Source organism: Humulus lupulus, chromosome 1 (assembly GCF_963169125.1).
Source record: "Humulus lupulus chromosome 1, drHumLupu1.1, whole genome shotgun sequence".
NCBI lineage: Eukaryota > Viridiplantae > Streptophyta > Magnoliopsida > Rosales > Cannabaceae > Humulus > Humulus lupulus.
Genome location: NC_084793.1, coordinates 20,207,879 through 20,215,984, shown reverse-complemented (window position 1 = coordinate 20,215,984; position 8,106 = coordinate 20,207,879). Strand labels below are relative to the sequence as shown.

At 32.4% G+C, this 8,106-nt stretch overlaps 1 non-coding gene across 1 annotated transcript; it reads left to right on the top strand.

Annotated features, from left to right (window-relative positions):
- Positions 1-984: 984 nt before the first annotated feature.
- Positions 985-1,091, top strand: LOC133813566 (small nucleolar RNA R71). Its single transcript, XR_009884576.1, has one exon. It is a non-coding gene; the product is annotated as a small nucleolar RNA R71 (small nucleolar RNA).
- Positions 1,092-8,106: the final 7,015 nt, after the last annotated feature.

The window sequence follows — 8,106 nt, the reverse complement described above, 5'->3', positions numbered from 1 at the left end:
CGCCTTTTTTAATTGGAAGCAATCCTTGTGGGAATGGGGCTTTTGGAATGAAATGATGGATTGGAATTTCTTTGTTTGATGATTCATTGAGATTAGAACTAGAAGGCTGACTCTTTTCTTTTTCTTTTTCGTTTTCAACCTCGGGTATGTAATCGGGTTTGACAATGTTCTTTCCGGACCTAAGAGTTGAAATTGATTTGACTTCCCCATTATGACTAGACTTTCCTATCTCATATTGACCTTTTGGATTAGGGATGGGTTGACTAGGGAATGTTCCTTTTTCTCTATCAGCTAAAGCAGTGGCGAGTTGTCCTACTTGTGTCTCGAGTTTGGTAATAGATTGAGATTGATTTTGTAGGATTTGTTGGGTGGATTGCATAAATTGTTGTAAAGTATCTTCTAAGGAAGGTTTTCTTTGTTGCGGATATGGTTGATTTTGTGGGGCATGAGCTTGGTTTTGTGTGTTGTATTGGTGCCCTTGATTCATTTGGGGTTGGTTTTGTCTCCATGAAAAGTTCGGATGGTTTCTCCAATTTGGATTGTAGGTGGATGAAAATGGGCTATCATTTGGTTTCCCATAAGTATGAAGTGCATTGGCCTCCTCAGAAAAGGCTTCTTGGTAGGAAGGACATGATTGGGCATTATGGCAAGGACTAGAACATATATAACAAACATCTTTTCTTGGTTGTATTGGAGAATTTATAGTTTGGCTTATGGCTAAAGCTTCTACTTTTCTTGCTAATTTGTCTAAGGATGTTCTTAAGTCTAATTATTCTTTTACTTCATACCATCCTCCTCTTTTTGGTGAATTAGTTGACCTAGACCTAGGATCAAAATAATTCCATTGTTGTGAATTGACAGATAAATCTTCAAGGGCGTCCCACGCCTCTTGTCCTTGAAATTTTAAAAATTTTCCAGTATGCATAGATTGAATCATTTGGAGTCAAACCATCATAAAAATATTTTACAAGTCTCCATTTTTCAAAACCATGATGAGGACATTTTAATAATAAATATTTAAATCTTTCCCAACATTCATAAAACTCTTCATTATCTTTTTGAAAAAACTCGGAGATTTCTCTCCTTAGACTATCAGTTTTAGACATTGGAAAAAATTTCAACAAGAATTTATTATAAAGTTGATCCCATGTAGTTATAGACCCCGTGGGAAGGGAATTTAACCAAGCTTTTGATTTGTCTTTTAATGAAAAAGGGAACAATCTTAGTTTGACCGACTCATCAGAAAAATTTTGAAATTTAAATGTTGAGCAAATTTCTAAGAAATCTTTGACATGCATGTAAGGATCCTCTCTATCTAACCCATAAAAAGATGGCAATAATTGAATGATTGCGGGTTTAAGCTCAAAATGAGTAGCAGAAGTAGTGGGTAAAACAATGCATGAAGGAGCATTAGATGAAATAGGTGCAAAATATTCAAGCAAAGTTTTTTCAGGCACAACATTTTCATCAACATGATTAGCAATAGGTTCCATGATGTTCAAATTTTTACTAACACTTTCAATTTCAAACAATGATAAACGTCTTTTTACTAATCGTTTTTTAGAGTTACGTTCCCAATGATGCATACAATTTTCACAAACAAGGCAACAAGGATAATCTCAAACAAACAATTTTCTGATGTGGAAGATCAGTTAAAACCGCAACCACAGAGCATACTTAGAATTTTTAAAGATTTCACAACAATATAATTCTTATGGTTTACTTGTCCCCAGGCCTATTTGATTCCACTTACTCACGCACTACTAACAACTCCCCGAGGTTAATTAGTAGAGGCGGATGAGAATTTTGTTCAAATTTGCTTTAAGCAAAAATTGCTTATGGTGAAAGGACAAGATTTAGGTTTTTTTTTTTTTTTTCAAGTATTTTTCACAATGTTACACTAAAATATTATAGAAGACAAAGAAAAAAATAAGGCAAAAAAAAAAAAGAAATTAAATAAAACTAAAATTTAGGCAAGAGTAGGGAGGCATAACATGCCATCAACCATAACAAAATTAAGGTAAAAACTAGGAAGCACAAGTGCCATCAACTTAAACATAAGATAGAGGACTAGGAGGCAAAAATTGCCATCAACTAGCTAGGAGGCAAAATTGCCATCAACTAGTAATTTGCGGAAATTAAATAAAAATGCAACAATTTATCTATAAAACTGCTGAAGGAGAAAGGCCTTGTGCCAAAAACACCACTTTTCTCTCTTTTCTTTCAACTCTAACGTTATTTCTTCTCTTTTCAAGAGCAATAAAAATGCAACAATTTATCTACAAAATAAGTAAACATTAAATTAGAATAAAATATTTTCCATTGTAAAACAACTCATATTAAGTCCATGAAAATATTAATTAAAATTTAATTTACTTTGGCAATTAAAATCAATTTTTTTAACTTATAATCTAACAAAACAAATTTTAAATAATTTAAACTACAACATATTATAATAAAATATATATAAAAACATATAAAAATCTAGAAAACTACAATAAGACTAATAAATTAAAAATTACATAAAAACTTTAATAAGTTAATTAAAAACTCAAGAACTAAGCAACGATTAGCATATAAAATATGGTAAAATAACTCTATTTTGTAGAGTTATCAAGATAACAACGGTATGTTTACTTATTTTATCAACTGTCAATATCGGTCCTGCCCGATGTAAAAAATACATCCGATCTTATCTACTTTGCTAATGTTCTAGAAAGAACATAACACTGTAATGTGTAAGTAGATCATATCGTAGATTGGCAAGTCAGTGTAAATCCGGTGTGCTGACTAATCTTATGACTAACTTATTTTGAACATATAATCATATTTATATTCCACTGTGATTACGTCACTATAAATAAGATTAGCTATATGCTCGGGATTTAATAGAAGTTTATACTAAACAAATAATCATGAAAATAAAATATGTGAGCAAAGTGATTGACCAAGTCAAAAAATGATTTCTATTCTTTTATTGATAATAAAATAAGATTACAAAGAATTTGTGATTTAATTAGGGCATAAAACCCCAACAAAGAATACAAAACAGAAAACAAAACTAGTTGCAGATCTACTTGATATGTACTGGTTTTGGTTAACTAGTCTTATTTAGATGCTCTTGTCAAAAAACATGAGCTACTCTTCCACAAATAAGGTTTATCTATATCACAAATACATAATCTTTTCATGTAATCTACATGAAATGGATACCATAAACCTGAAATTATATAGACAAATGAAACCAATCGGATCTTAATATCTTAGAAAACCATGTTTACCAACCAAGCACCTTTACATAAAACAAAATTCTAGAATCAGTATACAAATCATAATGATAACAAAAGCCAAACCTACATCAGCATCGACACATGTAGAAATGGACACCCTTTATATGCTAACAAATTGAACACAAATAACCTTAAAATTCAAAATAAAAAAAAGTGAAAAGTAAAACTCAGAGTAAAAGAAATAAAATACAGTTGGACCATTGATTCAAATCAATTTATGCAAATCATAATTAATACCCAATTTGAACACAAACACCAATTTGCACGCAGCTCATATTTAGACCACAATTCCCCATCTCAGTTTATGCAAATAAAATTTAAAATCCAAATAAAACTAACAACATATCCCAAGTTATCAGAACTCATTCAAATTTAAAATTTCAAAGTTAGTTTCTCTCCATGAAATGTTTAAAGCTAAAGTAAAAATATCGACATCGGGACAACTATAAATGTAAAAATCACTCAATTAAACAGTCACAATTTCATGAAAATAATATTTAGAAAGAAAAAGAAAAAAAATCAATCAAGACTCTTTAACAAAAAAAGCATGAAAATCAAATAAATTGATGGACATTCCATATGAGGTCAAAAAACTTCATCTGCACACATTAAAAGAGAATCAAATAACCCAAATATCAATTGCAAAGTAAATTTCACGTTGTGACATGGACACATAGACTTGAAATTAATACTTAATAAATCAGATTTTTTAATGAAAAAATTATAATAAAACTTTTGGCAAGATGTCTTATGATCCAAAATACCAATATCAAACAGTAATCAAAATACCATACTCAGAAATAGGTCAAAGATGAACCACGACACCAGAGACCAATAACATAACAGAAAACAAGGCTTTCCCAAAACAGAAAAACAACAGAAACAACTTTATACAATTGAATCACCTGAAATTGATCAGAACAAATGGCATAGGATCCTTCCTCTCTATGAGGGAAAGCAAAATCAGAAGAGAAAAGAGAGAGATTTAGAAGAGATACGTACCATCGAGCCTACACCTCGCCTTTCCAAGCCCTACCACCATCAAACCCCACAGCCACTGGTGCACCTGCAAAACAAAAAGAAATAAGCATAGCTAAGTGTCTAAGTCATTTGTAATTTATATTATGCACCCAAAAGCAAGCAATTTCTTCCACATCAATAAATTTATTGTCAAAAGCATTCTATAAATGAATAATAAATGATAGTATTCTCCATGAAACCAGAAAAGACTCTCAGATCATAACATTGCATTATAATCAGAAAGATGCTACTTTAGAAGACCATGAGAATCAATGGCTAGTTAACTTCTGATTTCAATTAAAAATGCATTCAAGCACAATAAAAGTTAAAGAAACCAATATATATCTTAAATAAAAAATAACCACAAACATCAAAATCAACAAAAATCAGCAAGCATGAGCATATATATTAGACCAACAACAAAAAGATTTCTTGAAACTTCTTAGTCCCCCTTGCCATAAAAAGATTAAAGAAAACATATTTTTTAAACACAATATTAAACATCATGCTAATTGATACACTAAGCCCAATAGCTCAAATTAGTTAGTATTATGAGTATTAGACCAACAACAATACAACGAGGACCGCCAAAATACTCACCATTTCAATGCACAAATCTAAGAGAACGAACATCAAGACAAGTCAGCCTATAATCAATAAAACTTACTGGAATAACCAATACACCAAAAGGAGGACCAAATAATTGAAAATAGGATGTGTAGACGATTACTGTATCAAAAATAAAATCAGATTTAATACATGAAAAATAATTTATTTTAAAAGAGAAATTAATTATGATTTGGGATAATAAATAATACATGGAATCAATTAACATAGTCCAAGAAGCAAGCTGTCATCTAGCTCATTCACAAGGCAAAGCTTAGAAATTCATTTATATGGAAAATCATGATTATCAAAGTTGTTGTGAAGTGTATTAAAAAAGAAAAAGCTAAGCAACAATGATTTTTCCACAAAACAAACATTTAAGTTCAGAAATGAAAGGGAGAAAATCAAAGAAGAAGAGAATACAACACTTCTGATTCATTGTAAACCATAATAGATCAATCAGCTACCACTTAACTAATTGCCAACTTGCTTAATCAGCCTACTATCTAAGTTAAAGAATTTGCAATTTGTGCAAGTTTATATCATATGGTAGGAAAATAATTTGTTATTACAATAGCTTACAATATACTGACAAGACTTGGGCAAGTTTATATCATTGCACCCTATGTATACCTAAACTAATTTAAAGAGGAGAGAAAGTCTGGGAAGGGAGTTAGGTAGACAAAAGAGTGGAGAGAGAGAAAATTCAAAACAGAGACAGATTATGCATAGAGAACAATTTAAACAATAAATATTTACAACATGAGCAAAGATCAAGACTTCAAAGTCAATTTATACACTTTTTTGCATAACTCAATATGAAACAGCCACTCCTTCATAGAAAATTAGACATATTAAATGACTCAAAACACAAATTAAACGTACAATTATAATATCATTCTCTCCTATTTAACTTAGTCCCTGTCATTGTATTATAATTTTACTTAATCAAATTCTTCATTCCTTCATACCAAAAAATAAGAGAAAGATATGTTTCTTTCTATCACTCTTATTTTCTATCAATCTTTATGTTTTGGCATCATCTTCGTTTTTAACATCATATTATTTTTATTAACTTACTTTCTGATTAAAATTAGCTTAATGAAAGGGCAACTTAAATATATGTAGGCAGCGAATGTAACAACAAATTATGTCAATGGTTTTCCTCACTAACTGTAATTAAGAAACATGCAACAACAAGGAAGAGTACCATATTATTGTGCATTTAGTAATCTATCGAATGTGTTTGATGGTGTTTCAGGGACAAAACCTGAACTCCAATTGTCTCCCTCCTCTGTCTCGCTCTCCGCCAACAAGCCCAGTCCCACGCTCGACCCCGCACACTGTCGGACTTGTAATGATGAAATCAGAGACCAAATAATACAGATTAGAGAAATGGTATCAAACCAGAGAATAGGTAAAGTTAAACATATATACATAAATACACAAACATAAAATACACACATAAAATAAAGCCAGATTCCCTATCTTTTATTTCTGTTTTGGTCTGTTTTGATGGAGTTTTCCTTTTTTACTTGTATTTTTCTTAAGTAATAATACAAGTAGTTTTGTTTCAAAAAAAAAAATTATGCTGCACCAATTTGTAAACAATATATTCTAGAGATCATCTGAAACTCAATAAAAAAAAGGTGTATGACATAGTATTTTCATTAGCGACTAACCATTTCAATGTCAGAAAAATCTGGGCTACCCAGTGTTAGGCTCCTGAAATTCTCCTCACACCAATGCTCCACATACATCACAGAAGTGAAGTAGGAGCCACAAATCTATACACACATGTTAATGAAATTAACACATGCCTACAGCTAAACAAGGTCAAAAGGCCACCATAAGTACAAGAAGAAAAATTTAAGAAGAGTATGAAAGCATCGAAACTCACAACTGCGGACTTTGCAACTGCAAGATAATCAATAGAAAGCCAAAACACCTGGGAACATAAACTTGTCAGAAAATGAGAAAGAAAGCAACAAAGTATCACATATATTAATTTCAAAAGTAACAAATCAATTGCAGAAAAGCATTGTGCCAGATCCATATATATGTAGTATTGAAAAAGAAAGATTCACTAATAATATTACTGAATGTGTTTTTAATAATTGTTGTACATAGTATTTGTAACGCCCTACTACCTTAGAGTCGTTACTAAGGGAGTATAAAATGTGCAATTAACTCGCTAAACGAGATTTTTAGAACAAAAGTGTGATTAAACAAAAAGTCACGGCTGTAATCTTTAAAAGTACTCTATTTCATTGAAAATTCCAAGAGTCTAACATTTGGGATCCCAAAATAAAGTTTATAAAATATTTACAACTCAAAATAGGTTTACAGATGAATAATTATAAAAAACGTAGTTTACTACAGCCATTTCTCAAAATGCCCCCAACCAAAGCAGTCGAGCAGGCCAAACATGTACGCGCCGCCCCACGCTCTCCGTACTCATGGCTGGTTGACTTTTTCCTTGCCCTTACATGCAACACAGAGCACCCGTGAGCCGAAGCCCAGCAATAAAACTCACACAGCACATAGCATATGCATATTATATAATCAACATATTAGACAATCCACAGATAAAACAGATAGTCCATTAGACTAAACAAATATGGCCATGCCGTCCCAAAAGCGTTACCAACGCCTGGGATCTCGGTTCTCACCGTAAGGATATCCCATGTATCCATTGGGGTCTCACCCTAACTATAAGCACCCCATGTGCTAAGTGTTATTCCCGGCCCCACTGCCGTTCTCGGCCCCTCGCCGTTCTCGGCTCCTTGCCGTTCCTGGCTCCTTTGCCGTTCATTCTACTATAACCACATATGGCATACTTAAACAGCATTCAAACACATAATAATTCAATCAAGGCTACACCCTAACAATAATACAATCTAGGGTCGTGCCCTGCAACAACACTATGGGCCCATGCCCTGCTCTACGGGTGCTACAGTTTTCTTACCTGTATCCCGAGCTTTACAATGCACCGAAGTCACGAGCACGGGCCTCTATCTCGAGCCTCTCCGAAAACCTAGTCACAACACATATAAAACACCCTTTAATACTAACCAATCCAAAACCACTTCCCGAAACCTATCCCACACTCTTGGGACCTCCAATTTCCCAAAACCATATAAACCATGCTTCTAAAATCTTAAACCACATCAGATACGGAATTCAAACA